We start from the raw sequence: 17524 nt of genomic DNA on the forward strand, positions 1-17524 counted from the left end.
TTGCAACACCTTAAACAAAAAACTATGTCTAACACAATCAAAAGCATTTGCAAGATCTAGTTTGATAACTATACCTTTTTCCTTTCGGTGCAGACTAGAATGGATCGCCTCTTGGACCAGAACGAAGTTGTCCACCAATTTCTTGCCATGAATAAATCCACCTTGATTGTCCGAGATGATTTTGGGGAGAATTATTTTCAACTTGTTGGCTATCACTTTAGTTATAACTTTGTACCCAATGTTGCATAAGGAAATTGGGCGAAATATACTGAAAGTGTTTTCTCCTTTCTCTTTGGGAATGAGAGCAACAAAGGCCGAGTTTGTACAACCACCAATCTTTTGACAGTCTTGAGATTTCTGTATCATTTTTCAGAATTCTTTTTCTACTATCTACCAATAGGCCTGGAGAAACCTGGGCGTAAACCCGTCTGGTCCCGGGGCTTTATCGGGATCCATTGCGAAGAGAGCTTCCTTAATTTCATTCTGCGTGATTTTGGCTTCAAGAGTCTGATTCATTTTAGAGGTAATCATGTTGGGGACTGCGTCCAATGGGGCAGCGTTATATTCAGTGTCTGGTTCTTCTCTGTACAGCTGTTCAAAATGATCTAATGCTTCCTTTTTTATGCTGGTAAAATCCTTTAAAACGTGGTTGTCTTCTTTTATTTCGCTGATGGAGTTGTGGCCTTTCCTATCTTGGGCTTGTTTATGGAAAAAGGAGGAGTTTCTGTCCCCAGATTTGAGCCAGAGGCTCCTGGACTTGAGCCCCCAGTATTCTTCCTCTGCCACACATGCCTTGTGGAAGCTTTGCTGAAGTTTGGCCTCCTTTTCCAACTCATCGTTAGTGATTTCAGTTGTTTCAATATGTAGGTGTTGTCTTTCTAACGCACTTTGAGTTTTTCTCCTTTCTGTTGTAGGATTTGGCAGGGTCCTAGTGCAGTTTTTTAGCATACCTTTAACTCTTCTGAGCTTTTCCTCCCACACAAAAAACGTTGATCCCTTAACTGGCTCTTTCCAGCAGTCTCTGATCTTTTCCATGAAATCTTTTTCTTTAATCAAAAGGGGACTGAATCTGAATGGTATAGGCCCCAGATTTTTTGGGGTCAACAGCTCAAGGCTGATGGGCTTGTGATTTGAAATGATGCTTTGAAGAATTTTCATTCTAGCATCTAACCCAAGGAGAAGGAAGGAGCTTTGAACCTAAAATCTGTCAAGTCTTGCTGCTATGTGGCCCGGTCCAATTCTTTTATTCGACCATGTGAACGTGCCTTTGATCAACTTTATATCTAGCAGATCCCAATCTTGCATGAGATCTTCCACCCATTTTCTAGCCGGATCTCGGACTATACTCCCACCTATTTTTCCAGATGAGAGAAGGGTGAGATTTAGATCTCCGTCTATGATTATGTTTTCCAAATTTTCTATATCTGCCCGACTTTTGATGGAGTCCCAGCAATGTTTTTTCTCACCTGCATTGTTAGGAGCATAAACATTGAAAAGACATATAATCTCCTTTGATTCTAGATGTTGCATTTTTAAAAAAATCCAATGGGTATTCAGGGACTCAGAGATTAATGAGAACTTATTTGTGTTCCAGAGCAATCCAAGTCCTCCCGATGCTCCACGGGCGGAAATTGCATGCACTCCACTTTTGTTCCAAAATTTTTTGCTTACTTGGAGGAAAGTTGTGTCCTCCAATTTGGTCTCCTGGATGAGGAGGATATCCGGGGCTTCCAGTCTTATTAGACTCTTCATTGCTTCTTCTTTAGCTATGGTGCCCATTCCCCTACAATTCTAGGAGACTATCTTCATCATTTATTTTTGCCTTGTTTAGCTCCCTTGGAGCTCTGGTTTTGAATCCTCGTCGTCTTCGGGGTTTTTGCTAGGAGCTTCTCTAATGTTGGTTGGCTACCCTAGAGCTTGTCCTTGTAGGTTTCCTGTTCTCTTTTTTCGTTTGCAAACTTACGTCCTCTTGTAGATCTTCTAGGAGAGGATTGGGATTCGCCTATTTCCCCTTCTTCTTCCGATTCCTCAGACTCTTGGGTTTCCTCCTCCTCTTCTGACATCTTCCCTTTGGATTTCTCTGGAACATTTTTGGTGGAAGGGGAGGTTTTGGAGGGAGAGGCCTCCTTGATGTTTTTTTCCTCCTGGGTGATCATGATTTCAGATCCAAGGATTTAAAATTTGTTCCCTTGGCTTTCCATGGATGGTTTCTGAGAAGGGCCCGCTTGAGGGGCTTTGGCGTTTCCATTTGCATTCTTCTTGTGAGAGGTTTTAGAGTGCTTTTCCTGGTTCCATCCTTCTTCCTTTCCTTTTTCTTCCACCCATTTGGATGGGTAGCCTCTGGAAAAGTGCCCGTAGACGTGGCACTTCCGACATTTGAATGGCAGCTGCTCATAATCCAGTTTCTTTATATGGGTCTAGGAACATACAACTATTTTGATGGCTTCCGGTAGTCCAACCTCCAGATCTACCTCCACACATATTCTAGCACAATCATACTGGTCCTTACTGTTAGCCTTATCTATAAATTTTCCAAGGGTATTTCTGACGTGCTTCAAAGAATCCCAGTTCCATCAATGAACTGGGAGATTGGGGAGTCTCACCCACACCGGCACCGCTATAGGCACATCCACCGCCAGATCAAAGTCTGGCATCCATTTGTTTAAATACAGCCCTTGGGGGCCCATGAAGTAGGGGCCATTCCTGAAAATGAGATCTTTGTCTTCTTTTGCAGAGAATTCAAACAAAAAATATCCTCTCCCGAGGAAGTAAGAGGTTACCTTGTTTTGAATCAGAGGTGCCCAATTCCTGGCTACCCAGTTCTTGGTCATCTTAGGGGAAGGCCAAAGTCCTGTAAACTATCCAACCAGAGCCCAATCTACCAGAGAAATATCTACTTGGATCGGTCCTTCTGGCGAGAGGGCGATCTCAGGAATATCATCCAGATTTTTCACAAACTTTGCTACTTCCATGCATTTCTTCTTAGGCAAGGAGGCCAACAGGGATTTGAAGGCCTCTACTACGGAAGATGAAGGAGGAAGGGGCGGTGGCTCCTCCATGGAGAGCTAGCAAACCCAGCCAAGGAGGCCGCGGCCTACAGTAGATCTCTTGGCGGTCCCTCGCAGGCCAAAGCAGATCCTTCCATGGAATCGCTCGCAGGTTCCAAGAAGAACCCTCTACGATCTCACTCGCAGGCTCAAAACATGCGAAGAGAGGGCGCATTCGCAGTCCCAGATCACGCAAAAAGCGGATCTCGCAGGCTGCAGAGCGCTCGGCCTAAAACCCTCTTCGTTGTAAGTAAATATCAATAAATGAGAATGAATTTAATTTATTTTAAAACATTTTGAAAATTATATTTACTAATTTCATTATAAAACATATAATATTAATAATAAGGAATTTTTGGTGTATTTTCTCAAAGTACACCCCTTGCATGTATCAACTTGCTCTAGCATACCTTTGGGAAGATCAGTAAAGAACTGTTGCATGATTTTCAAAGCCCCATGATGCAAATGACCCAATCACCTGTGCCACAACTCACTAACATCTCGACTTTGCATCTTCTCTGCTTTCATGCTCAAAGTAGCACAATCCTCTACCTCCAACTTATAAAGATTCTTAACTCGAATCCCTATCTTCTTTACTTAACCAGTGACTATGTGTCAAAGGAACATTGTTCCTTTTGAGAAAATCACATCATAGCCTCTATCCTGAAGCATGGCGACCAATACTAAGTTTTTCTTCAACCCCGACATATACATAACACCCCTTAAGGTGCGAGTAGCACCTTGCTCCCTCTAAAAAGTAATCATGCCCAATTCAGTAGCACTATACCTCCCATTGGCAGCCATCTCGATATGCATCTAGAGATCTTTCTCCTCCAGGTGACTGAACAACTCCTTGTCACTAGTCATGTGGAATGAACCTCCACTGTCAAGGTACCATACACTACCCGTCGTTGGTGACACCATGCATGCAATAAGAGTAAAGTCTAATTCGAATTGAGAGGCCAAAGCCTCACCCACTGCTCCTCCTGAGGACTTTTTCTTAGTTTTCTTGAGCGGACAATTTGTAGAAAAATTGGGATAGATTAATCTTTTCACTTGGAGCATTTTTTATTTTATTTTTGTAGAACTAACATCTAATAATTATTAATTTTGAAAATGTATTTTTAAAAAATGATTAAATAGCTGCGATATATAATAAGGCGGGTTTTTCTTACTCATAAGAGGTATGCACTTTTTTATTTGATATATAAAAAGGTAGTTAAGAATTAAAATATATATAATAATAATTTAAATAATATAAAATATTAATATAGATTAACTGAACAATGTTACAGTTTGTGATATTACTTACCCCAGATTTGTTATTTGATTTTGGATGTTTACTTTTGAAAAATTCATTATTAAGGTAAATAAATTATATTTAAAATTTATGTGAAGACTTGTTTTGAAAAAAAGTTGAGGCAGACTAATCTTTTCACTTGGAGCATTTTATTTTGTAGAACTTGTTCGAAATAATACTGAGAGGGGGGGGGGGGGGGGTGAATCAGTATTATCTAATCAATGATAACTTTTTCATTTCCATATTCAGATTCATATACACTACTTTAGTTAAGGATACTCGCGTATATACGCAAATGTGTCTAATGCAACTAGTGTATATCCAGTAAACTTATGATTCAATTAGTTGATCTTCAATGAGTGCATCAGAACATTATTAACCATATTAACAGTAAACAGAATAGATCATCACACATAAGGAGCACACATGAGTACCATGATATAAGGTGGAAAACCAATGTGGGTGAAAACCACCTGCTGCAATTCGTCTCTATCTTCTTTTAATAGGAAACTTCCTTTTACAATAGTACTGGTGCAGTCTTATACCAGTACACAAGCTTCTACCTACAGAAGGCTACAACCTTCTTAGCTCTTGTACTAGCCGATCCATTTACTAGTACATAGGTGCCACCCTACTGAAGGCTCCAACCTTCACTCATTTTCCAGCTGCTCCTGGAAGGGAGCTACAACCCCCTAGCTCTTGTACTGGCCAATATGTTTACCAGTACGTAGGCGTCGGCCTACTGAACTCTACGATCTTCCAGGGACCACGTTTCATACATTTTCATACTGGATCCATAAATACAAAACAATCACCACTGTAATACAATCATCAACTTATACCTGCATCATCAATCTCTGACTCACCCAATACTGAACCACTTAAACTCTGTCAACAACACATTCACCAGAACACAGAACAGACAACAACACTCTACAACAATAACCAGATCCAACTGCAACTTCAAATATCATATCTCATAACGTATATGCTACTATGAAGAACCAAGCCAACGTACATACGCGCTTTTACCAAAGCCAACCCGCGTACAGATCTCCAAATACTTACTCATAACTTTGCAGCTATTCCAAACATCAGTCATACCCAAATCATAACATTCATACAATAAAACTTGCATCAATAATTCAGATCTAGTCTATCCATAGTCAAACCATATAATGATAAACATTCCAAGCCTTAAGATCCCGATCCATTGCTCATCATCATCCACATGAGTGCATCCTTGGTTCAGATCAAGCTAAGCATCATAAACCCATGACCAACATACTAGATCTCACACTTCATCAGATATTCGATCCTTGAACACTTGCTCCCCTTGGTCTAATGATCTTCTCCTTATATAGGTTTAGACTTTTCTCAATACCATGGTCCAAAACCATGTAGAACTAATACCTTGGACCCAATACCTGGGGTCAACACTTCGGACCAAATACCATGGACCAATACCAAAATACCATGGACCAAATACCACGGACCAAAACTTAGTTTTTCGACATGTACGCGCCTTTCATTCTGTGAACCTGCGTGTGTACGTATACGCATCTTCTGTTCTGATTATCCACGTGTATATGGACCAAATACCACGAAACAAGACTTAGTTTTCCGACATGTACGCGCATTTCCTTCTGTGAACCTGCGTGTGTACGTATACCCGTCTTCTGTTCTGATCATCCGCATGTATACACACTTTCATCAAGGTTAACCTACGTATACCTCTCTCTTGACCTGCTGTACTATGATCTGTCATCTGATTGAGTTGCCACCTATAACATACCTTTGAGTGAGTTGCCATCAAGGACAACACCTGTATCATAATGCCAACAATCTCCCCCTTTGGACTTGATGGCAACCACCACACCAAGTCACTCTCCCCCTTTGACATCAAGGGCAAAGTGCAAACCATGATATTCACTTCTTTGATATACATTTTGCTGCCCATGCTCCCCCTGAGTACATGCTGAAGTTTTTGATTGAGCTCCCCCTTTGTACATGCTAAGATGTACCAATCCGTCCATGCTCCCCCTGAGCATAACATGACTCTATACATACATTGCCAATGACCTTCCTAAAGACTCATACATACATCAATCTCCCAACCAAGTGGCGATACACCATTTTTGACTTCAAACACAAGAACCATTACATCATCCATCCCATGCATAGTCGGGTAACAAGATACATCATATGACTCACAAAGACCAAGGACCTAAACAAGACCATGACAGTTATCAACAACTATCATACACTATATGATCTACACTATGAGCATCTTAACCTGCAATCCATTCTCTTTGTCAATCACCAATCAGTAGCAAGATATGTCAATAAGCATCATCACTAAGGACTTCTAACCATAATGCCAACAATTCATTATTCGATGCATATGCTCCCCCTGAGCCTGTGCCAACCATCATATATTGAACCATATCAGACTTTTGTACTGTTGCTTTTCTTTAGAACATCATATATGCGACTGTGCAGTGTCTAACTCGCGTATATACGCGACTTGTCTTCATGAAACCTGCGTATGATATTTAGAACACTGATGTACCACTCTTCCAGCTTCCTTTGAGTCTGTCATGTTTGTGTACTCTGCTATGCCACGTCTTTCTCGTTGTACTTCCTTTTTCTTCCATATCTTCAACTGTGATGATGTTTTCTCCTTTTGGTATGGTGTCCACAATCTTCTCCTACATTCTTTTGCTATATGTCTAGGCTTGTTGCATGCATAACATCTTACATGTTTCATATTCCTCCTAAAATAGTCAATGGCTTTGTGACCAAACATATTGCTAGAAAAACAATATCCCTTAAAGTATCTGGAACTTAATGATCTTTCTGAGTGATAGTCTTGAACCATTCTACTTCTACATCTGGCTGCAACATGTCCAAGATTATGACATACATAACATTCAACATTATTCATCGAAGGAAATAATCATCTATCACTTCCAGAGTTAGGAGCAAAAGATATTCTTTGAGGAATTTCTTTCCTTGGCTGTTGATGGGGTTGTTTTCTCATCTCCTTGTTGAGCATTTCAGATTTATCATTAGAGTTCCATGCCTCACCTTGTGAGCTAGATTCACCTTCAACAGATTCATAAAAACCAAGACCAGTTTTGATAGCAGGCGACCTTTGACTACTAAGAATATCATCCAAAATCTTAGTAATATCTTGAAATCGTCATGGTTTATCCTTTTCTTCTAATTTACCTTTCAAGATATTTACCTCAACCTGATGTTGTTCTTCCTTTTCCAGACATTGCTTCTTCAAAATTTCTTCAGACTTTCTTCCTTCTTCCACTTGTTGCCCTAGTTTGAGAATCTCTTTTTCTTATTCTTCATTCAACTCCTGCAGCATTTGATGAACTCTGAAGGCACATTCTAGCTAAGCTTTTAAGCTGATAATTTCTTCTTTGAGTGCACTCTCCCTTTTGTTAAGTAGCTCTTGTTGACCTGTGATTTTATCTGATGCTTCATTTGCTTGTTCATCTTCAATCTAAGGTGATTCAGGATCTGAATGCTTACTTCCACTCAACGGTAGGTTGTCATTTTTCCTTTGAGCTGTCTTCTTCTTTTGACGCGCTTTCTTTCCCATTGTTCTATGGATCTCCTTCAAGCAATCAAGCTTCTACCAAAGGACCTGCTCTGATACGAATTGTTGGAAATAATACTGATACGGGGGGGTGAATCAGTATTATCTAATCAATAATAACTTTTCATTTCCATATTCATATTCATATATGCTACTTCAGTTAAGGATACCCGCGTATATACGCAACTGTGTCTAATGCAACTAGCGTATATCCAGTAAACTTATGATTCAATTAGTTGATCTTCAATGAGTGCATCAGAACATTATTAACCATATTAATAGTAAACCGATAGATCATCACACATAAGGAGCACACATGAACACCATGATATAAGGTGGACACCCAATGTGGGTGAAAACCACCTACTGCAATTCGTCTCTATCTTCTTTTAACAAGAAACTTCTTTTTACAATAGTACTGGTGCAGTCTTATACCAGTATGCAGGCTTCTACCTGCAGAAGGCTACAACCTTCTTAGCTCTTGTACTAGCCGATCCATTTACTAGTACGTAGGCACCATCCTACTGAAGGCTCCAACCTTCACTCATTTTCCAGCTGCTCCTGGAAGGGAGCTACAACCCCCTGGCTCTTGTGCTAGCTGATATGTTTACTAGTACGTAGGCGCCGGATTACTGAACTCTACGATCTTCCAGGGACCACATTTCATACATTTTCATACTCGATCCATAAATACAAAACAATCACCACTGCAAAACAATCATCAACTTATACCTGCATCATCAATCTCTGACTCACCCAATACTGAACCACTAAAACTTTGTCAACAACACAGTCACCAGAACACAGAACAGACAACAGAACTCTGCAACAATAACCAGATCCAACTGCAACTTCAAATATCATATCTCATAATGTATATGCTACTATGAAGAACCAAACCATCGTACATACGCGCTTTTACCAAAGCCAACAAGTGTATAGATCTGCAAATACTTACTCATAACTTTGCAGCTGTTCCAGACATCAGTCATACCCAGATCATAACATTCATACAATAAAACATACGTCAATAATTCAGATCTAGTCTATCTATAATCAAACCATATAATGCTAAACATTCCAAGCCTTAAGATCCCGATCCATTGTTCATCATCATCCACATGAGTGCATCCTTGGTTCAGATCAAGCTAAGCATCACAAACCCATGACCAGCATACTAGATCTCACACTTCATCAGATATTCAATCCTTGCACACTTGCTCCCCTTGGCCTAATGATCTTCTCCTTATATAGGTTTAGGCTTTTCTCAATACCATGGTCCAAAACCATGTAGAACTAATACCTTGGACCCAATACCTGGGGTCAACACTTCGGACCAAATACCATGGACCAATACCAAAATACCATGGACCAAATACCACGGACCAAAACTTAGTTTTCCGACATGTACGCGCCTTTCCTTCTGTGAACCTGCGTGTGTACATATACGCGTCTTCTGGTCTGATCACCCACATTTATATGCACTTTCATCAAGGTTAACCTGCGTATACCTCTCTCTTGACCTGCTGTACTATGATCTATCATCTGATTGAGTTGCCACCTGTATCATACCTCTGAGTGAGTTGCCATCAAGGACAACACCTGCATCATAATGCCAACAGAACTAATATCTAATAATCATTAATTTTGAAAATTAGCCCCATGGGGGTAGGTGAGTTGGTAATGACAATGTAGTGAAGTTCATTAGAAAGGCGGGCTCCGTAGTGAAGGTCACGAGTTCAATTCCCCCGGACTAACCCGAAGCTGTGGAGAGGGGCGGGCGTAGTTTCCTAGAGGTTATAGTGGTAGCGGTCAGAATCGACCCCGTGCAATGCTAGTTGTGAGGCTACTCCAGTTGCTGATTCCTCTGTTAACAAAAAAAAATCATTAATTTTAAAAATATATTTCAAAAAAATGATTATCTATTTATTTTAGTGTTTATTTTTTAATGCATTTTAATGTGGTTTTCCAGGAAATAATTTAAAAAATTAACTTGCTTTTTAAATATCTTAGTTTACACATATTTACATTTATACAAAAATGATATTTAAATGTAAAAAATAAAGAATTAATTCATATCCAGTAACTCCAAATCTTATGCCTATTGTTCAAAGGATTCTTGAAAATTTGTATGTACAAAAACATATTTGAATGGAAGAATGGGAAAGTAACTCCAAATCTTATGCCTATTGTTCAAATGATTCTTGAAAATTTATATGTACAAAAACATATTTGAATGGAAGAATGGGAAATAGAGGAGATTGAACTTAATAAATTTAGAATTGTACGATTTTTATTTTTATTTTTTTAAACAAGGTCTAACTTAAAACACTAATTAATGTACTTATGTTAAAAATAAACAATTGATTGTAGTTTTAATTAAAAATGTTTTTTTAATAATAAAAACATGATAGAAAACATAACCCTTTATCCATTCGGTTTGTAAATACATGATAATAAATAATAAATAAAAATGAATCAAAATCATTTTCTCTTTCTTCCGATTACATCATGATAAATAATAAATAATAAATGAATTAAATAATAAATAATAAATGAATTAGATTACATTCTCATTTAGTAAAATGTACTGAGGACAAGATGAAAAGGGATTATATTTATTTTAATAAGAATATGATTTCATTACATTACATTCCCAATTAGTAAAATATATTCACAATAGAAAAAAAGGAATTATATTTTATTTTAATAGGAATATAATTCTTAAAATCTTTTGTTTTATCATTGTTGTGAGTAAATATTAATAAATGAGAATGAATTTAATTTATTTTAAAACATTTTGAAAATTATATTTATTAATGTTATTATAAAACATATAATATTAATAATAAGGAACCCTTGCTGTATTTTCTCAAAGTACACCCCTTGCCTGTATCAACTTGCTCTAGCATACCTTTGCGAAGATCAGTAAAGAACTGTTGCATAATTTTCAAAGCCCCATGATGCAATTGACCCAATCACCTATGCCACAATTCACTAACATCTCGACTTTGCATCTTCTCTGCTTTCCTGCTCAAAGCAGCACAATCCTCTACCTCCAACTTATAAAGATTCTTAACTCGAATCCCTATCTTCTTTAATTGACCAGTGAGTATGTGTCGAAGGAACATTGTTCCTTTTGAGAAAATCACATCATAGCCTCTATCCTGAAGCATGGCAACTGATATTAAGTTCTTCTTCAACCCCGACATATACATAACACCCCTTAAGGTGAGAGTAGCACCTTGCTCCCTCTGAAAAGTAATCGTGCCCAATCCAGTAACACTATACCTCCCGTTGGCACCCATCTCGATATGCATCTAGAGATCTTTCTCCTCCAGGTGACTGAGCAACTCCTTGTCACTAGTCACGTGGAATGAACCTCCACTGTCAAGGTACCATACACTACCTGTCATTGGTGACACCATGCATGCAATGAGAGTAAAGTCTAATTCGAATTGAGAGGTCAAAGCCTCACCCACCGCTCCTCTTGACGACTTTTTCTTGGACTTCTTGAGCAGACAATTTGTAGAAAAATGGTCTAGCTCATGACAATGAAAGCACTTAAATTTTGCCATGTATTTATTCTTACTTCCATGGCAAGAATCTGATTTGGAATGGGATGCCTTCCCTTTACCTTTCCTTGCCTTACTCGCTAAGGTATAATTTTCCTCACCATCAATGTTTGATGAGGAACCATATATGGCATTCCTTTTGATCTCCTCCTCTATCAAATCTGACCACAGTATTTCCCAATATGGTAGCTTCTCCCTTCCATTCACAGAGTCCTGATAAGTATTCCAACTCTTAGGAAGGCCTAGGAGAGCTAAGCTCACCATGTCATCCTCGGCAACGATTATTCCAACACTTCGAAGCTCCTCACCACAATGAGTGAACTTGGTCAAGTATTTTGGAATGGTCTCACCTTTTTCCATCTTCATTTTTTGAAGTTTGTCTTTTAGTGCCAACTTCCTATGGTCATTGTTGTTCTCAAACAGGTCTGTCAATGCTTTCCACACAACATATGAGGTTTCCTGCCCTTCAAGACTTGAAACAATGTGGTCTCAAACTCCCTCAATGATTAGCTGTCTCGCCTTCGCCACACATTTCTTCCATTCAACTAGATTCTTTGCATTTGATGGTTCTGGCTTAGGAATTTCTTGATCAAAAAATTCCTTCAAGTCGTTATCCTCTAGCACAGCTTCCATTTTGTCCTTCCAGGCTATATAATTCGAGTTGTCTTCCAAGGAATACTCATGCCGCAAACCATAGAATGTCATCTGTCGATCCTAAAGTATGTATTGCAAATTTAAATTTCACCTGTAATCCAAAACCCAAAATTTCGAAATATCCTCTACTATATTATCTTCAACTCTGATAGCATGTAGCTTTTTCTGTAGATTCATAGCTCATGTAATGTACTAAAACACAAGACAAGAATCTACTCGACTCTTTTAATAGCGGAAACCAATAATCAATGAAAATAATAATCAACAAGAGGAAGATAATCAAAGACACATAACACAATTGTTTCTCTAGGGAAAGCCACCGCTCAAAACCCTGACTATCTATTGCATCAATCAGAAATATGAGTGATAATACAAAGCTTGTTCTCACAAGAACAATTCCGCACAAGTATGATCAACTCTCTGCCTCATAAGCCCGCACTAACCAACACTTAGCCAATTTTGTTTGCCTGTTGAGGCCCTATTTCCTTGCACAATTCGTGTGAGGAATAACCCATATTTAATTGGGAATTCCTTCTTCCATAATTGCGTAATCCAAAACCAGTTGCTCTTATGATTGCATGCATGATCTGTACAACTCAGATCATTCTACAACTGATAGTACATTGTCCCTGCACTCTAGTCTCAACTGGGTCTTTCTTTGAACTAGCATGCATGAGTTTCTCATGAGGGAATCTTCAGTTAGTTGGAGTAGCACTGAGGATGCACCAGTGCACCAACTCACTACTAATCATCTACTAGTTCCACAAACAATTAGAACTAGTTTAACTATCTATAACTCATTCAAACTGAATTATCTAACTACAACTCAAATAAACTCATCCTGGACCCCTAAAATTTGGGGGGAACATATTCATGACTACAGAAAGACATCCAATTCGAAATTCCTAAGCTAATTAAGTCAATTAAACTTAATTAACTATCTACAAGTTGCTATGAGAATATAATGTGATTTTAATTCAAGGACAAATTAAACTAGAATTTTTTGTTGTCATTTCTCAACACTAAAGGCCAATTGGAAGTATCAAATTAAGCTTCGCAGAAGTCCTACCAGTTGAGATGGTCCCTACCCTTGTCTTATCTTCACCTCCATACATGTAATAATGGTCCCTACCCTTGTCTTATCTTTCACCTCCATACATGTAATAATGGTCAATTATGTAATGTAAAAAAAGATGAATCCATTAAATTATTGCTTCCAATTACACAGTGTATTCAACTTTCCAAAAAACTTAATAACTCTATTCTAATGCAATATTTATTTTGTTTTTATTTTATTTTATGTCAATAATAACCATTTAAATAGATATATATAAATTATTTTAACATTTTTATATGTTTTGGTTTTTTCAAATTTAGAAATATATATATATAATTTTAATTTTAATTTTGATTAAAATGTGTTATGAGATTATATAGATTTCACCATTCAAACTCACAATTCCAATCCATTTCACCGAATTTTTTGCAAAATTAACAAAAGAAATACCACGAATCAAGACTTTAAAAATTTATACGGTCACTTTATTTTCTTTGAAATAAAACAAATATTGCGCTGACTCGGGAGAGGGAGTATTAAACACGTAATACATTTCTCGTAAATATAAACGATCAGTTTAATATTCTGGGGAGATACTATGTTTCCAATCTCCATGGCGAATCTTTCGGATCATGGAGCTTTCTACATTTTATGGAGACATGAATATGAATACATTTTAATTGGTTTCATTATAAGTGCAACCATCACTATCTCTTGCTATACGCAACACTAATTGCGACGTAATACTATAGGACTTTATATAGGACTTTATATACTTCGAATCTGACAGCATATATAGGACTTTATATACTATTTGTAAAACCTAACAAGGTGACTTGACAGCATATATAGGACTTTATATACTATTTGTAAAACCTAACAAGGTGACTTGAGGGTAGTGACGAAGACCTATTTGTAAAAGAATAACTCACACTTTATTTTTTCTAATTAAATTAAGGTTAGTCGAATACTACATGAAAGTACGATTTGATTTCATAAACCATGAATTTATGCTTCAGATTTCGGTAGGATTGTTGCAACAAAGAATGAAAACAATACTTTCAAATTTGTTAGCCTCTAATATACACAGTACATCAAAAGAACAGAAACCATACATTACAGTTGGATATATAAACCATACATAGTTGTTCCAAGCTAGTAGTTTAAAATAATACAACCAGATAGTGGGTATGAAACTTCGGTTAATTTTCCAATATAGAAAAATGATACATTATTATTATTAAACTACAACCAGATAGTGGGTACGAAACTTCGGTTAATTTTTCAATATAAAAAAATATACATTATTATTATTAAATTTTTTGTGAATATTTTAATATATAAAAATGAAGCTAAACGTTACATTGGTGATAAGACAAAGGATCCATTTCACTTATTTATTTAGAAAAAAATACATACTCTATTCTTTTCATTTTAAATATATGACCTCTAAAAAATACATTCTCTTAACTATTAAACCCACTCAAAATATATTATTTAATTTCCACAAAATAATACTTTTAAAATTTTGATACTTATCATGATGTTTATCAACGTAATGTCTTTCTAGTCACAGCTCCCGTCACCTGAAATATTCAGCCGATAACTCAAATAGAATTAAGCGAAAAGGTCGGGTCCAGCCCTACAAATAAGGATCTGTATTTGCTTCAACTGAAGAACTCGTGCTCTGGCTTGTTTTAGAGATGGCTGCCCTCCCACGTGATGAATTCAATGTAAAAATAGTTCGCAAGGAAGTTGTAGTTAATGCCCATCCTGTGCAGGAGCATCGGCTTCCTCTGTCCAATTTGGATCTGACAATTCCTCCTGTTTCGGTGAGTCTTTTCTTATGTTATAAGCAGCCCACCCCCAGATCAGTATCCTCCTTTGCAGAGGAAGCTACCCATGATCTGAAAATTTCGTTGTCAGAGGCATTGGCTTATTACTATGTTTTTGCTGGCCAAATGGTACGCAATACCTCTGGCGAGCCAGAACTGCTCTGCAACGACCAGGGTGTTGAATTCGTTCAAGCTGCTGCGAACATAGGACTTGCTGAGTTAGATTTCTACAATCCAGATAAAACCATTGAGGGGAAGCTCGTTCCTATGCTTTCAAATAACTCTGTATTTTCTACCCAGGTAAGCTTCCCTGTATTTTTAACTCTGTTCAATGCAATATGCTAATTCTGCGTTAGGCCTTTCTATATATCCCTTCACACACAATAATAAGAGAAGCAATAGTTTATTAAACCCTACGTAGGAGTATAGTAAAGTCTTATTCAAAATCATTTTGACTTCAGAGATTATTATCGAAAATGATTTGGTTCCTATTTTGTCAGGTAACAAAATTTAGTTGCGGAGGTATTATTATTGGGTGCACATTTGATCATAGGATTGCTGATGCATTTTCTACCAATATGTTTTTATTATCGTGGGCAAAGCTTACTCGAAAGGAGTCCATTGAAATGTTGAAACCCAACTTTGATAGATCCGTATTACTCCCTCGACGACCTCCTCATTATTGCTCTGCAATTGATGAAATGTATATGAGACACTCTTCTCTGCCTTTAGAAAGATCCAAGAAACAAGATCCTCCTCCTTCTCTAGTTAGCAGGATCTATTACCTCACCGCCAAAGATGTTCAGTTTCTCCAAAGTAATGCAAATCAAGACGGTAAACGGTACAGCAAATTGGTTGCCTTTTCTGCTTATCTCTGGAAGTTACTGATCCTTAGTCAGGAGATCCACAATGATCGAAATTGTAGCATCGGTGTGGTTATTGATGGTCGTACCCGTTTAACCAACATGGGAATACCATCTAACTACTTCGGCAATGTATTATCACTACCTTTTGTCGAAGCTCAGGCCTCAGATATTAAAAGCCAACCCCTTAGTTGGAGTGCTAAGCTCATTCATAACGTTATATACAGAACTGCAAATGAGGAACATTTTCAAAGCTTAATTGACTGGGTGGAGATGATCCGACCTGACCCTGGCTTGGCTACTATTTATTGCAAAAGGGACACGGCAGAATCTAATGGTCCAAGCATTTTGGTTTCTTCTGGCTTACGTTTCCCTTTGTCCAAGATTGACTTTGGATGGGGAAATCCTTGTTTTGGAAGCTACCATTTTCCTTGGGGTGGAGAAGCCGGTTACGTAATGCCACTGCCAAGTCCTTTAGGGGATGGAAGCTGGGTGGTTTACATGCATCTTCCTATGAATCAGCTCGAGGCCATTGAATCCCATGTTGACTGCCTTTTTCGTCGTATTACTTCAAACTTCCTGGGAATGTATTGATTACTAAAACCTTTTATATTATGTTTTTAGTATATGGTTAACTTCCTTGATGAGTGTACCGTTTTGTTTCCTTTTCATTGGGGATGTTACTCTAATTTTTCTTCAAAATGGTATTAGTTTATTATCAAAATAAAAAATAAAACATTATGTTTGTATTTTCTTTCTTACCGTGTAATTTTGTTTATGTTAAATTTGTCATATTTTAAAGGTTATATATTAAAATCTAAAAGATAGAATATGTATATTTTCATAAATTTAATAATTAGGTAATTGTGTTGAGCTAAGTTCATGTTTTATAATAGTTTGGTGTCACCTTAATTTTAACTCTAAAATTAATTTATTATCATTATTATGATTATTAAATGAAGTTTATTGATATATGCCAACCACATTTACTAATGTGATTGTACTAATGACAAAAATTGTGCAGATCATTAAATACTAAATGATGATGAGCGTATCAAGCACATATACTAAACCTAGTTGTTATATGCTCAAAATTATTTGAAATTTGACCAGTATAGATCTCTATTAACCACATACCTACCAAGAAGTAAGAGGGATCAAATCTCTTGATATGTAGAAGGATTTACACCTCAAGAGAAGTAGTCACTCTCGGTGGTTAGGAATGATCTTTCGAGAGGGATGACCTCTCAGTTCAAAATTTATTAGACCCATGGTTAAGATGGGCTATAGGGATATTTAAGTGAACATTTAAACTTTTATTTAATTCCTATAATGAGTTATTTATAAGTTAAACATAAGATTTTTTTTTAACTTTTAAGTATGTTATCTCTTACAGTGGATATAAAATATCGGGATTGGGCATAATTGGTTGTAGAATGTGCTTATTGTCCCAATAATTTGCTTTGTTTACACAATTTTTTATTTGATAAGTTGCATGGAAATTTTATAATTCTATTAGGTAAATTTTAAAAAGTAAACATGGATTTAGAGATGCAAGGTAGTTAATACTTGAAATT

General features: G+C 37.2%; 1 pseudogene; it reads left to right on the forward strand.

The window, feature by feature from the left end:
• Positions 1-12236: 12236 nt before the first annotated feature.
• Positions 12237-16541, forward strand: LOC149209452 (coniferyl alcohol acyltransferase pseudogene; annotated as a pseudogene).
• Positions 16542-17524: the final 983 nt, after the last annotated feature.

Source organism: Pinus tabuliformis, chromosome 1_2, assembly GCF_031772625.1.
Source record: "Pinus tabuliformis cultivar Carrire ecotype Pingquan chromosome 1_2, CPIR1, whole genome shotgun sequence".
In the NCBI taxonomy this organism is placed as follows: Eukaryota; Viridiplantae; Streptophyta; class Pinopsida; order Pinales; family Pinaceae; genus Pinus; species Pinus tabuliformis.